The following is a 16,661-nucleotide window of genomic DNA, read 5'->3' as shown; positions in this document are numbered from 1 at the left end:
CCATAAGTGCGTGGGTTTATCCCTGAGCTTTCTATCCTGTCCCATTGATCTATATTTCTGTTTTTGTGCCAGTACCATATTGTCTTGATTAATGTAGCTTTGTAGTATAGTCTGAAGTCAGGGAGTCTGATTCCTCCAGCTCCGTTTTTTTCCGTCCAGATTGCCCTGGCTATTTGGGGTCTTTTGTGTCTCCATATAAATTTTAAGATTTTTTGTTTTAGTTCTGTTAAAAAATGTCATTGGTTATTTGACAGGAATTGCATTGAATCTGTAGATTGCTCTGGGTAGTATAGTCACTTTCACGATATTGATTCTTCTAATCCACAAACATGGTGTATCTCTCCATCTGTTTGTGTCATATTTGATTTCTTTCACCAGTGTCTTATAGTTTTCTACGTACAGGTCTTTTAACCTCCTTAGGTAGGTTTATCCCTAGGTATTTTATTCTTTTTGTTGCAATGGTGAATGGGATTGTTTCCTTAATTTCTCTTTCTGATATTTCATTGTCAGTGTATAGGAATGCAAGAGATTTCTGTGCATTAATTTTGTATCCTGCAACTTTACCAGATTCATTGATTAGCTCTATTAGCTTTCTGGTGGCATCTTTAGGATTATCTATGTATGGTATCATGTCATCTGCAAACAGTGACAGTTTTACTTCTTTTCCAATTTGTATTCCTTTTATTTCTTTTTCTTCTCTGATTGCTGTGGCTAGGATTTCAAAACTATGTTGAATAATAGTGGTGAGAGTGGACATCCTTGTCTTATTCCTGATCTTAGAGGAAATGCTTTCAGTTTTTCACCACTGAAAATGTTTCCTGTGGGTTTGTCGTATATGGCCTTTATTATGTTGAGGTAGGTTCCCTCTATGCCCACTTTCTGTAGAGTTTTTAATCATAAATGGGTGTTGAATTTTGTCAAAAGCTTTTTCTGCATCTATTGAGATGATCATATGGTTTTTATTCTTCAATTTGTTAATATGGTGAATCACATTGATTGATTTGCATATATTGAAGAATCCTTGCATCCCTAAAGTGACAACTCTTTTGCTTAGGAAAGCATGACGGGAATGTACATTTATGTGAAATAAATCTGAGGCACTTGGCAATTGTCAGGCTTGGGGTCTAGCTGATAAAAGGGGAAAGGGATTAGGAACAACTCATCAGGGTTTATTTATCTTTGGGGCTAGAACTGCTTAAAGGAAGAAGTTTTCAAATTGTTCTTAAGGCAGCAGTTCTTAAATGTTTTGTTCTCAGGACCTCTTTATACTCTCATAAATTATAAAGATCTCAAAGATGTTTGTTTATATGGTATATATCTATCAGTATATATCACATTAGAAATTAAAACTGAGAAATTTTCAAAATATTTATATATTATTTAAAGCTAATAATAGTAAACCTATAATATTTTATGAAAATAACTATATTTTCCAAAACAAAGTTAATGAATAGAGTAGATGACATTGATTTGTATTTTTGCATGCCTGCCTTAATAGAAGACAGCTGTATTCTCATATCTGTTTCTGCTTTCCATCCGTGGTACAATGTTGGTTTGAAGTATAGGAAGACTATTCAGCCTCACAGATATAAGTAGTTAAAAAGGGGAGTAGCTTTTTCAAATAATCATGAATATTCTTGGATGTTACACTGAAACTCTACAAGTGATAGCTCCTTAAAGATTAGTTGCAGTGTGGAATCCGAAACCACATCAAGAACTTTTCTACACTGTTACATAAAACTTCACTTTGAATAAATCTTTTGCCCATGTGTGATTCTACATTGGTCATTTGGAAAATATTAGTTCACTGAGTTATGCAGATCTTCCAAATGATGGCACATTACATTATGTAAAATTTAAAAATCGCATTTGTTAATACCACCACTGCTACGGTCTGAATGTCTGTGTGCCCCCAAAATGCATATGTTAAAATCCTAGAACCCAAAGATTATGGTATTAGGACATGGGATTTTTGGTAAGCACTTAAGTCATGAGGGTGCACTTAAGTCATGAGGGTAAGCACTTAAGTCATGAATGAGATTAGCACCTTATAAAAGGGACTGCCCAGAGTTCCCTAGCTCCTTGCACCTGGTAAGGACACAGCTAGAAGGCGCTATGAACCAGGAATAGGGTCCTCACCAGAACACAGCTGTACTGGCACCTTTATCTTGAACTTCCCAACCTCCAGGACTGTGGGAAGTAAATGTTTGCTGTTTATAAGTCATCCAGTCTATGGTATTTTGTTTACGGCAGCCCAAATGGGCTAAGACAACCACCTACCTCATTAGAAAAATCTTTAAGTATTGCCAAGAAGATAAAAATTTTACACAATTCTAATTTTCTCTTGAAAGCTCAAATTTTATCTTTGGTAACAAATTCTGTCAGTTACTTTGCTTGAAGTGAAAGGTTCACCTCGTTCATTTTCAAAATGTCTGCCAAATACCCAAGTCCAAATGACCATAGTTTGTCAGTTTTTTTTAAAATTAAAACTTGTGTACCATGCAAGGGGCTTCCCTGGTGGTGCAGTGGTTAAGAATCCGCCTGCCAATGCAGGGGACACAGGTTCGAGCCCTGGTCCGGGAAGATTCCACATGCCGCGGAGCAACCAAGCCTGTGCGCCACAATTACTGAGCCTGTACTCTAGAGCCTGCAAACCACAACTACTGAGCCCACGTGCTGCAGCTACTGAAGCCCACGCGCCTAGAGCCCATGCTCCACAAGAGAAGCTACCACAATGAGAAGCCCACGTACCACAACGAAGAGTAGCCCCCACTCACCGCAACTAGAGAAAGACCGCGCAGCAACAAAGACCCAACACAGCCAAAAATAAATAAAATAAATAAATGTAAACAAACAAAAAACTTGTATACCATGCAAAAGGCAGCTAGTTCAACACACAACTCAAAGAATTGCATATGTTCTTATCTTCAACATATCTTATCATCATATTTTGTTATGCAACAGAAAGGCTTAATGCTTACTTCTCATGTCATCACACAGAATATTAAAGAGACATGTACTCAAGGGTTGAAATTTAATATTAATAATTTTTACTGCTTCATCAAGGACATTAGTAAGTGAATCTGGCTTTTTAAAAAAAACTGCCTGGGCCTTCCCTGGTGGCGCAGTGGTTGAGAGTCCACCTGCCGATGCAGGGGACACGGGTTTGTGCCCCGGTCCGGGAAGATCCCACATGCCGCGGAGCGGCTGGGCCCGTGAGCCACGGCCGCTGAGCCTGCACGTCCGGAGCCTGTGCTCCGCAACGGGAGAGGCCACAACAGTGAGAGGCCCACGTACTGCAAAAAAAACCAAAAACAAACAAAAAACAACAACGAAAAATTTTAAACTGCCTGGATGTGATAGTGAAGAATAAAATGACTTTTGGTTCTACTGCCTTGATTTGTGCTATGGTGTCAGCAGTCTTACCCACCATTCCTTTTGTACCATTTACTGATGCTGCTGGTCCAAGTACCACCCATTGTGAAGCAAGGTCCTATACTTCCTTCAGGGATACAAGGGAGGCCAGGTGGGAAGAACTCTGGAACATCCATTTCTGATTTAACCAGAACAGCTGACTCTACTCTGATTTCATCTGTAATACTTAGTAGTATCCCCCAAAAAGATTCTCATGAAAAATAAAAAGTTTATGACTCACTTCTATAAAGCAAGTCTTGGGTGCACTATGAACAAAAGTCCATTTCATTCATCCTATGCATACTGAGCCATCTATTGTTTTGACCCCCAGTTTTGTGCCAGGCACTGTGTTGTATGCTGGGGATATAGTAATTGACAAGACATGATCCCTGCCCTCACAGTGTTTATAGTCTAGTAGGGGAGACGGACAACCACATGTAAATAGATATTGTGATAGGAGCTGGGAGGGAAACAAACAGGACGCTCTAATAGAGAATAAAGGGACAAAAGGAAGAGTACACATTTGGATCAGTAGTTCTCAAACTTCAGTGAGCATCAGAATCACCTGGAGAGCTAATAAAGAATACAGAGGCCCTGGCTTATGGAAATAGGGCGGGGCCGGGTATCTGTAGTTTTACCAAGTGATTTTCCAAAATTTAAGTAGTGCTGCTATAAATACAGTGCCCAGAGAAAGCCTTTCAGAGAAGGTGACCTTAAAACTGAATCCTAAGTGATGAGAATAATTGGGGGGGGGCGCCCAGGCTTTTCACTGGATTTGGAGCAGATTTGTCTGAGGTGATGGCAGTTCTTCTACAGGTATAGGTTGAGCCATAGGGCTGGTAGGTACATTTACGGTTTAAGTGAGCCCATTCCATTTATTATTATGAAATTATTTTATCCCTGAAGTGAGTAACTACAAGTTCCTATAACAAACCTGTTTTATGAGCAGAAGTGATTTCACTAGACATTTTGTGCTTACAAGTCTTATCATAGAACATCTCTCTGAAGATCTCATCTCACTAACAAGGAACAGAGCACATATCTTAATGTTTAAAAACTTATGTTCTTACTGGCTATTTTTCCAACAGTGCCTTTTCACATGGTCACTAGAATTTCAACGTCCTCTGAGTTCTCTTCGTTATCTTCCTGAGAGTTGTACAAATATGACATTTTGAATTAATTCTCAAAGTGCTCATGCTAATAAGATTAGCTCCCCTCAAGACTTTTCATTAAATATAACTGTAAAAATTACATTTCTTTAACTAAGGTCAGTAAAAGAAATTAAGGTATTTAATTTCTGAGCCCCATATAATTAAGTGAAGAATGGAGAAGGTTATTCCAGCTAGAGGGAGTAGCATACAGGTTGGTCCTGAGGTGAAAAAGTGCTTGGCTTCTTCAAGGAACTGGAAGAAGGTGAATATAGCTAGAGTTTAGTGAGCAAGGGAGAGAGGAGCACAAGACAAGTCTGGAAAGTTCAACCGGGGTTAGCTCATGTAGGCCTTTGAGGCCAAAGCAAGAATTTTGGTTTTTATTCTAAGCACGATGGGAAGCCACTGATAGGACATATCCATTAGGAGTGTTCTGTGAAGACAGCTATGAGTCGACTGTATGTAAAATAGTGTCATTGTACATGAATATACTGTTAGCTGGTTTATTCATCAATCTCTTAGATATTTGGTTGGTATGAGCTGGTCCTCAAAGTCTTAGCAACTGCTGACAAACTAGTAAAATGGCATTTCCACAGCTTTAAAGCTGAGAACCAAATGGCTGACTGAATTGGAGCCATTTAAGAATCTACAAATCTTCAACTGGTTTATAAAAGGAGTACCCTGGAAGACAAATGTTGACAGAGCTAGCTCCAGAATCCTAAGCTCCATTTTATTGGCTCAAGTTTCAGTCCATCTTTTTATTTCTCTTCTGTTAACTCTTGCCCTCCTCTGTTTCTCTGTATTCACCTTCCTACTAGTCTTCCAATGTCTTACATTCCCTCAATCTCCCTGTCTTCTTCCTGGAGCAAGTGGAACTTGAGATCACATCTTAAGTGCACTATACCCTAAGGGATAAGATGTTAAAAAAAAAAAAGAAAGAATATGGGTGGTTCAAATGCTCCCTCTCCCCTTATTAGTTGGATGATCTTGGCTACATCCTATAACATACCTGAGCCTCAGATTCCTCAACAGTAAATGGAGGATAATAACAGTGCCTACTTATAGAAATAAATGTGCAAGTCCAGGGAAAATAGTGCATGGCCTACTACATAGAACATGCTCAGAAATGCTACTAACATATCTTTAAGTTCCTAATTAAATTTTCCATTTATATTGTCATCTCACATTTTGAGCTCTTTCAGTTCAAGGAGTATATAATTTATTTTCAAATCTACCGTGCCACTTTTCATCCTGTTGTTACTCTACAGGTAATTTGCCGTCTCCTTAATACAACTATGAAGTGCCACAGGAGTTGAGAGATGGGAGAAAATACCTGATAAGGATACCCCTCAGGTCAGTGGATGGATGTCTATCATTGAAGGCCTGGCAACATTTGACTAGGCGAAGAAAAAGGAGAAGGGCGTTCAGGTTGGCAGGTCTGTGAGCAAATGTGTGAGATTGCAATTCTTATTTGATGGTCAGTAAGTAGTCTGTATTGTTTGAAATGGAGGATTTTGTGTGAAAGTATTTGGAAAAGTATGTTGGTGTATAACTGAGGAGCGCCTTCACCAAAAAGCTACTAAGTTTGGAATTTTCCCTGAAGGCTTTGGGGAGCCATTGAATAGTGTGGCAGGAGAGAGGGACATAATGAAAGCAGTGTTTCATCAAGATTGATATGGTGATACTGTGTAGATTTATTTGGGAAACAGTCTTGTGGCTATTCTGTTCCCTGAACAAGAGCAGCAGTTGTGGAAATGGAAGCCTTCATCCAAGAGAAAACTGACAGGACTTGGCAACTTGAATCTAAAAGTGAAAGAAAGAGAATAAGCTCTTTGAACTTGAAATTATAATGAAACATACAAAAGCAGGTCATTTCACCTCTTTGCCTTAATAGTTTTATCTTTAAAGCAGTGTTAATAAAATATAATCTCTTAGCTTCACAGGGGTGAGAAGAACTTAAGCGAGATACTTGGTGTGAAGCATAAATGATAATAGGTGCAAGGACCCCTAGCCATTTACCTAGCACAAGGAAAGCAATTAATAAACATTTGTTCATTTTTAATTATTGTGAATTAAAATAAATTAGAAATAGAGCCCCACAGACAAATCAAGGCAGTTTTATAGGGTAAGAATAGTTAAGGGAAAGGATTAAAGGAGATGATGAATCTACAATTCTTGTCTTCAAATCCTGATTTACAGATTAATAGATCAAACGGACATATTTCCTGTCCATGGATCTGAGAGTAGAATAAAGTAGGGAAACTACTTAGTTATAATAATTAATGGCTTTCTTGTCCTTCCTCTTTCATCATTAAAAGCTCAAAAACAGCAGAACCTTATCGATGTGAACACCGCTGTTTCTCTGACCTAACAAAGTCCAAGTTGTTTGATAATTATTAACCCTTTAAATACCACTGAGAAGTTATACACATTTAAGTAAGAACGGACAGTTATTCTCAGTAATAAAATGCATGATCCATTCCTTTCTCTGGAGCTAACCTCTTCTCTGGTCCCTGAAGAGGCCATTTCCCTCTTTGTACCACTTCAATTTGGGCCATAGACTAGACTTTCAGTTTCCCAGAATCATCTCCAGTGCCTTTTCTAAGGGCCTTTATAATTATAAAACTTCTTTTGTTATTTCCATAGGTGTGCTTCCAAAGAACCAAGAATGCTGTAATAAATAGTCAGTAAAAAGAAATCGACATCACAACCTTGTGTATCCAGTGGGGTAAAACTGTCCTAAGCTCTTTAAGAAGTTCTGAGAGCACTGACGTGCCTTTTCCCTGACTGATAATGGCTCAGTCAGTCTTACTTAAAAGTGGAAAATGCCCACCAGAATGACCAAAATTTAAAGGAATTACGATACCTACTGTCTGTGAGGCCAGGATAGGATAGGGAACAGCTAGAACTCTGACACCTTACTGATGGGAGTGAAAACTGGTAGTGCAGCCACATTACAGAACTATTGGGCAATATCTAGCAAAGCTGAACACACATATTTCACTGACCCAGCCGTTTCACTCCTGGATATGCACTAATGAGAAATGAGTACTTATGTCCATTAAAAGACATCTTCAAGAATCCACAGCAGCTTTTTTCATAATAGTCCCAACCTGGCAACAACTCTAATATCCATCAACAGTAGAATGGGCCAGTAAATGATAAGGTAACCATGCAATGGAATACTACACAACACTGAAAATAAATGAAGTACAGTCACCCAAAAAAACATGGATGAGTCTCAGACATAATGCAGAGTGGAAGAAACTGGACACAAAGGAGCTCATGAAGTTTAAGGACAGGCAAAATTAATCTATGGTTATAGAAGTCAGAATAGTGGTTACTTTTATGTGCAGGGGTGGGGTGCTGACTGGGAAGGAATACGAGGGAGCCTTCTGGGAGTCCTGGAAATGTTCTATATCTTGACCTGATTGGTGGTCACATGGGTGAAAACTTATTGAGCTGTTCTTTCAAAATTTGTGCACTTTGAACTATGTAAATTTCATCTCAATTAAAATTATAAATAAAGTATTTATATTTTTAAACACTAAAAAAGGTAGAGGATGGGCTTCCCTGGTGGCGCAGTGGTTGAGAGTCCGCCTGCTGATGCAGGGGACACGGGTTCGTGCCCTGGTCTGGGAAGATCCCACATGCCGCAGAGCGGCTGGGCCCGTGAGCCATGGCCGCTGAGCCTGTGCTCTGCAATGGGAAAGGCCACAACAGTGAGAGGCCTGCGTACCGCCAAAAAAAAAAGGTAGGGGAATCCAACACACCGGGATCAAATGAGTTGTGCAAGATCATCCTTTGCCTTGTATTTGTAAATGTATTCCACTACCCTGCTTCAACTGCACTGCTTACCAAGGAGGAATAACATATTGAAAACATTTTATTTGATTAAAGAAATTGGGCATCTTCTTTATTAGAACAAAGTTCTGAGCCTTCTGAAATTGGTGGATTCACCAGACTTCTGCTCTGCTAAACTATGAGACAAGAGAGAGAGTTTCAAGATTGAAAAGCCTTTGTTGCTTCCCAATCCTACTGTTAAAACTCCCCCCAAAATGGGACTATTTTGGCTGGGATCCTTATTGTATACCCATCCAAGATATTCAGATTATCTACAATGTATATAGTACTGTACATGATATTAAGAGGATATAGGCCCCCCTTTTAATGAAGAGACTATACATCCTTAAGGAATTTATGTGTCTTTTGAAGATGTGTTGTTTGTCTTTCTGATAAAAACCCACAGCAGTCTATTCTTGTTAAATGACATCAGCAGTAAATTCTGAAAACAGGTGTTCTTAACCACCCATGCCATCCAGCGAGTGGACTTGAGAGGGTCCACGAGGGTCCATGAACCCTATGAAATTACACACATTTTTACATGGCACATTAGTATTCTTTTTTGTGAAGGGAAACAAACCTTCCTGGCAGCCGTGAAAATAGACCTCTCCGATCCCCTACTGCAAGGACCGTAAGTGACTGATGGTCCCAGCTGCTGCACTCTGAACTGTATCATTGTGTAGATACCAAGGCCATGCTTCCCAGAGCCTGCTCCAAGCCAATGATGCAGGACTTCTCTGATGGCACCTCTGGCTCAAGGACTCCCTGATGGTCTTGTAGACTCCTTCAGAACTGTGTTGCAGTCTAAGATGCTTCCACCCAACCTTCCTACTTTCTTCCTCCCTTCTCTCTCTCCTTCACCCAGAGTCAGACCTGCTTTGAAGTATCCAGCCTCCCCCAATTCCCTCCCCATTTTCTGTCTTAGGCACTGTCCCTAAGAAATCTCTTGCATGGCTAGTTCTGTTGTGGCACCTACTTCTTAGAGGACCTGGACTACATAAGTGGCACCAGGAGTGGTCTCAGAATATAGGCAGTAAGATGTGGAGTCGGAACTTGATCATTCACTTCCCTGCAGGTGAAGATGACACTATCCTGGTTGGTAGGTGAGACAAAGATAGTCCTTGGAACAAAGTAACAACTTACCTGCTAAAGATTTCATCGGTGGTGACCCCAGTGGAGGAGTCCAGGGGTCAGGGGCATGCTGGAATACCCCTCCAAAGTAAAAAACCAGGCCTGAATCTCACATGCCCTAGCACAGAGAGGAAGCACAGCATCTTGTAGGCCTCTTTGGGTCCTAGAGGCAGCCCATTCTACTCCTGGAATATTACTCTGGCATGGAAGACTCCCAGCTTTAAGTAGGGGCCAGAGTAGGAAAGGGTTCTGCAGCAGGTCCAGGTTATGGTACAAGCAACATTGCCATGTGGGCCATACAATCCAGCTGACCTTCTGGATACAATCCAAGGTGTTACAAGAATCAGTGGTGGAAAATGATACAGTGTGGAGCTTATGGCAAGCTCCAGTGGGAGAAAAACAATGTAGGCCCTCGGAATCTGGAGCAAGGGCATGCCATCCACAGCAGAAAATAATATGCCCTTTAAGAAACAGGTCCTGGTTGCTTAGTGGGCCCTGGTAGAGACAAATGTTTGATCATGAGCATCAGCGTGCAGCTGGAGCTACACATTATGAGTTGGGTTCTTTCTGAACTGTCAAGTCATAAAGTAAGACAGGCTTAGCATCAGTCCATAACAACATGGAAATGTTACATCCAGGATGGGGCTCAAGCAAGACCAGAGGACACAAGTTAACTGCATGAGCAGGTAGCCCGGATCCCCATGTCACCCATAAGAGTTGTACCAGTGTCCCACCAAGGCTTGAACCTGTAGACACATGGGGGAGGGTTCTCATGCAAACAGCTGAAGGAGGAAAATAACGCTCTTGCTCAGTGTGTGAGGGAAAGCTGAAAATGGATGGTGGTTACATTACACCACATTCGAGAGTGGCCCTGAATGAAAATGGGAGGGATAATCTTCCCAATGGGTGGCGCTGAAGTGGTGCATCTGGTCATCCACTTTGTGTGGAAGGAACAGTGGTCTGAGGTAAGAATATTTAGATTCCTGGGCAGTGGCCAATGGCCTGGAAGGGAAGACTAGAAGATCAGATACAAGGAGTTCTGGGGTAGAGGCATGTGGATGGAAATATGGGAGTGGGTATAAAATGTGAAGATCTTTGTAACACACACAAATGTCCACCAGAAATCATCCATCACAGAAGAGGCACCTAACAACGAAGTAGACAAAAATGACTCAGCCAGTTGACATCAGCTAGCCTTTGTCATCAGCCACCCCAGAATTGGCACAATGGGCATATTCATGTAGTGGCCATGGTTGCCAAGATGGCCACAATAACATGGACTCCCACTTACCAAAGCTGATCTAGTTTACTGGTGCCTCCAAATGTCCAACATGTTGGCAGGAGAGACCAAAACTGAGCTCCCAGACCTGGCACTATCTCTTGGTCACTTGGTATCAAGTTAACAGCAATGAGTCCCTTCCATCTGAGAAGCATCAGTAGTTTGTCCTTGCAGGTATAGATACTTATTCTAGACTTGGGTTTACCCTTCCTGCCTGTAGAGCCTCAGCAAGTACCACAATCCAGGGGATTACGGAAGGCCTGATCTACAAGCATGGAATCCCATGCAACATGGCATCTGACCAGGGGACCCATTTTACAGCAAAGGAGGTGAGGGAGTGGGCCCATGACCATGGGCTCCACTGGCTGTATCAGGCACCACACCATCCAGAGGCATCCAGCCTCATAGAACACTGGAATGGCTTTTTTTTTTTTTTTTTGTGGTATGCGGGCCTCTCACTGCTGTGGCCTCTCCCGTTGCAGTGCACAGGCTCCGGACGCGCAGGCCCAGCAGCCATGGCTCACGGGCCCAGCCGCTCCGCGGCACGTGGGATCCTCCCGGACCGGGGCACGAACCCGTGTCCTCTGCATCGGCAGGCGGACTCCCAACCACTGCGCCACCAGGGAAGCCCTTGGAATGGCTTTTGAAAGGAATAATTAAAGTGCCAGTTTGGGGGCAACACTCTGAAAGAAGGGGGTGCTCTTCAGAACACAGTGTATATATTAAATCAGAGACCTGTATCTGGTGCTGTGTATCCTAGTAGAAAGCATACATGGATCCAGAGACCAAGGGGTGGAACATGAGTGGCCCCACTCACCACTGGAGGACTCTGTGCTTCCAGTCCCATCAACTCCGGGCATGACAAGGATGGTGGTCATGGTCCTCAAAGAGGGCACACTCTTGCCAGAGGATGCAGGAAAGGGTCCCATTGAACTACAAGCTCTGGCTACCACCAGGACACTTTGGACTACTTGAGCCCAGGGACCAGCAGGCAAGAAGATGGGTCAATTGGGACAAGAGTAATTGGCGCTGATCATCAGGAGGTAGCGTGGAGAATGTGTGTGCTACCCAGGTGATACACCTGGGCACCTCTTGGTACTCTTACCCAATTATGACTGTGCGTGGGCAAGTGTAGCCACCCCAGCCTCAGAAGGGTATGACTCCCAAGGGCTCAGACCTCTCAGGAATGAAGGTTTGGGTTATATAACACCATCAGGTCAAGCCAGCAAGACCTACAGAGGTGATATCTGAAGGTGAGAGAAATCTAGAATGAATAGGAGAGGAAAGAGAGGATGAGCACCAATTGTAGCTCCAAGAGCAACTGCAGCAACAGGGGTTGTAATTCATCCCACTAACTCCTCTTTTGTGAGTTTTCCCCTCAGGAAGAGTGGCCCATGGGAACCACAGAGGATCTATTCCCTGAATTTGTGTCAAGTAGCTCTGTGCAGTGCAAGGAATAGACTGGTGGCCATGAAAATGTCCCTCTGAGACCTCTGACTTTTGGGAGTGTAATTGACCAGTAGCCCCAGTGGCTTCCAGCCAGTGAGCGAGTAATTCAGGGAAACTAAGGCAGGCGTGTTCCTAGGAGACGTGGGACTCTTCCGATGGGCGACTTTTTTTCTTTTAATTTTATTTTGATTCTTTTCTCTTTTTTTAAAATTAATTAATTAATTAATTTTTGGCTGCGTTGGGTCTTCACCACTGCGCGCGGGCTCTCTCCAGTTGCAGATAGCGGGGCCCACTCTTCATTGTGGTGCGCGGGCCTCTCACTGTGGTGGCCTCTCTTGTTGTGGTGCACGGGCTCCAGGCGTGCGGGCTCAGCGGTTGTGGCTCGCGGGCTCCAGAGCGCAGGCTCAGTAGCTGCGGCGCACAGGCCCAGTTGCTCCACGACATGTGGGATCCTCCCGGAGGGCTTGAACCCGTGTCTCCTGCATTGGCAGGCAGATTCTTAACCGTTGTGCCACCAGGGAAGCCCTGATGGGCGACTTTGGCTCGAGGACTCCCTGAGAGCCTGACTGAACTCTTAAAACAGCGCTGGAGTCTAAGATGCTTCCACCTAACCTTCCTTCTTTCCCTCTCTCCTCTACAGGGAGTCAGATCAGATATCCTTCTCAGTCTGAGGGCTCCCCAGTTCCACACTCCCCTCATTTTTCCTCACAAGCTTTCAATAAATCTCTTGCATGGCTAATCCCATCTTAGACGACCTGGATCAACACAGCTTTCATCAGATACTCAAAAGGTCTGTGACCTAAAAAAGGTTATGACCCATTTGCGAGATGCTGAGTTTGCATTCCTGCCTTAGAAGAACAAGAACAGAATTTGGAAGAGTTCTTGACTCGGATCAATGGTCTCATTCTTGCCCTATCCTTGATCGAGGCAAATAAGATTGTGCTAATGCATCTGGGAAGACGTGTCAAGCCTGGGAATAAGTTTAGGCCCAACAATGATTTCTCTTCCCTCTGGCCAGGCAGGTCACCCTTCTAACAGAATCAGCCTTATTATGTAAACGACAGGGACTCAGTGGGAATGTCACAAAAGCAATTAGGCTGGAAAAACAGTTTGCTTTAAATTTACTTACTAAAATAATAAATTAAAGAGAATTAAAAATCCTTCTGAATCATCCAAGTTGCAGTGCTATCATTCACTCCAAGGACTTGACGTGTACCACAAACACAAAGGCTTTCTCTATCAGGAAAAATGCGGTGATGAGGGAAGATGATTGCAAAGCATTTCTGGAGAAAATGAAATACATACATTTCAGGCTTTAGACAGTTAGGCTTTTTTATAAAATGTGAATTTCCCAGCCACCGTGGAGCTTTCTCCATGACATTAACCGTGTTCTGCTGGCAAGGAGCGGGACAGTATCTACCTAATAGATCTGTTACCCATGGGGGAGTGTTTCAGAGGCTGGTGACATCCTTCTCTCTTATTGGTGACAGGACTGATTCAGAGCACTCCTCCTTGACCCATTTATTCATGGGTATGTTATCAAGAATAATCTTTTTTTTTTTAAACATCTTTATTGGAGTATAATTGCTTTACAATGGTGTCTTAGTTTCTGCTTTATAACAAAGTGAACCAGCTCTACATATACATATGTTCCTATATCTCTTCCCTCTTGCGTCTCCCTCCCTCCCACCCTCCCTATCCCACCCCTCTAGGTGGTCACAAAGCACCGAGCTGATCTCCCTGTGCTATGCGGCTGCTTCCCACTAGCTATCTACCTTACGTTTGGTAGTGTATATATGTCCATGCCACTCTCTCACTTAAGCTTTCTATTTCACAGCTTAGAATAAACTGAAGCTAAATTCATACTCTGTCCTCTTCTGTCCCACTCTCGTCCTGGTAATATTTCCTGGGTCTTTGTTCCTCCAAACAGCAAAATAAAAACCTTATTTTCTAAAATTTCAATGTCTGAAATCCCACCAGATGTCAGCCTAACTTAAAGTAACTGAAGGTATGACTGTCCTATGCGTGGGGAGAGGAGAGGCTGGAGGTGGAGCCCAGGATATAGGTGGCAGTGAAGCCTTTTTAAAAGCACAGAAAGTCGGGCTTCCCTGGTGGCGCAGTGGTTGAGAGTCCGCCTGCCGATGCAGGGGACACGGGTTTGTGCCCCGGTCCGGGAAGGTCCCACCTGCCGTGGAGCGGCTGGGCCCCTGAGCCATGGCCGCTGAGCCTGCGCGTCCGGAGCCTGTGCTCCGCAACGGGACAGGCCACAACAGTGAGAGGCCCGCGTACCGCAAAAAAAAAAACAAAAAGCACAGGAAGTCCAAATTATCCTTCCTTGAGAGTGAGGTCTCTGGGGAGCACTCTGGTATTCACACAGGATAGTGTAACCAAGCAGGACCCTACGGAGCCTTCCCAGAGCTCCATGTCCTCCAGCTGCCTTTTTTTTTGTTTTTCCCAGCTGCCTTTTGTCTGTAGAAAAGCTTTAGGCAAAGAATAAGTTTAATCACTAACACAACATTGTAAATCAACTATACGCCAATGAAAATTAATTTAAAATTAAAAAAAGAATAAGTTTAATCAGAGAAGTGAGAAAATGCAGAAAGAAAGGAAGACAATAAAGCAAGACATAAGAATAACAGTTTGGCCATTAAACAAAGTCAAGGACCTTTAGTTCCTCCCCAAGGGCTATAGATAATCTTCGGAGACAAATCCTTTGAGCTGTTTTGCAGACACTGAAGCCCCCACCAGGTGGAAGAAGTTAACTGTCTGCTGCCCACAGGCACGCAGACCCCAGACCAGCTGGAACCAGAAGGTTGATGTTGACTCCTGATTACCTCACCCCCAACCAATCAGAAGAATGTCCACCAGCTGATCACATACCACACAACCCCCACCCCTCCCTCACCCTGTCTTTAAAAACCTTTCCCCGAAAGCCTTTCAGGGAGTTTGGGGAGTTGGGGTCTTTTAAACAATAGCTGCCCTGGACTCCTTGCTTGGCGCCCTGCAATACACACTGCACTTTCCTTCACCACAACCTGGTATCAATAGACTGGCTTTACTGCACACAGGCAACTGGACCCAAGTTTGGTTCGGTAACAGTATTAAGATGAAGAAACTGCTGGAACATCAGTAGGGTGATCAGATATTCCCCTCATTCTTATATCCGTAGCTGATCCATGTGCCAAAATCATCTGGGCATTCTTTTAAGCACAAAAATGTACTGGACGTCCATGCCAACTCTGCCATTTAATGGATCAGGAGACCCAATTCACCAAGTGACCCTAGAGCAAGCATCTAATCTCTTGCACCTAAATTCATCCATTTGTAAAACTAAGATAATATTACTTATCTCTTCCTCATTCCATAGGCTCTGATGAAGGGGAAAGATGATCCAATTTTAATTGAATCAGGTTATAATGGTCAAGATAAAGTGTCAAACGTGTGATTCATGGCAATCTTTCAACATTAGCCATGTTAGTTTTGCGTTCACCAAAAGAAAACTTAGTAGCTCTGACAGACTCTGAAGGTGCAGGTTCAAACATCCTTTGAGTACCTTGACCGGGAAAGGCACAAAATGTCACTACAGTAGTTAATATTACTAGTTCAAACACAACAATATTAATATTATAAAACCATTCCTCACATGGTGTTGTTTTTGAAAGAATGTATTTCATACAACTAAAGGTATGTTTTAAATAGCTTAATTATTTTCTTATGTTTCAGCAACTCCATGAAGGGAAACACAGCGCTCAGCGATAAGCCTTAAAACGCCCTCTTTTAGTCCTCTCCCATACACTCCCATCACACGCCACGGGCGCTGCTTTATTCCTCTCCTTCCAGTCAACACGTGGACATTAGCAACCCGTGCTTACATGGATGTCTTGTCCACATCTAACAACCCCTGATCCCATGAAACCCTCGTCCACACATTCTGCTTCACCATTTTCTTCTGACTCTCTAGCACAGAAGCTCTCAAAGCAGCTTGTCATCAGAAGTCCCTCCTCGGAGGGCAGAAAAAGGAAAGAGAAAGAAAACAGTTCATTTTAAAGCACATGGGGAGGGTAATGGCCAGAAACTCTCAAGTGTCAAGAAGTTTTACTCCATCACACTATGATCCGACTCTCATCAACCATCTTATGTATTTATACATCTTAAAGTATTTCCGAAATGGTTTTCACTACTAGCTTATAAAGAGTAATGGTTCTGGTGGTGGCCCACACCCCCCAGCACCCGAATTACCCGAAGGCAGCCCAACCACACACCTGCCGGCCCTCCTGGACCCTCCAGCAACCCTTTCATTAATGGCAAAGAAACCCAGAGGAGCAGCAAGAGATAGCAAGACATTCTTCCTCCCCGCCACCAGCCATAACCCAGGTGTCTGCTAGAGAACACAGCTT

The sequence above is a fragment of the Delphinapterus leucas genome, chromosome X (genome assembly GCF_059928025.1).
Source record: "Delphinapterus leucas isolate spDelLeu-1000000601 "Yukka" chromosome X, BTC_Dleu_Yukka2, whole genome shotgun sequence".
NCBI classification, from domain to species: Eukaryota; Metazoa; Chordata; class Mammalia; order Artiodactyla; family Monodontidae; genus Delphinapterus; species Delphinapterus leucas.
The sequence above is the reverse complement of the archived record's forward strand: the minus strand, read 5'-3'. Positions refer to the sequence as shown.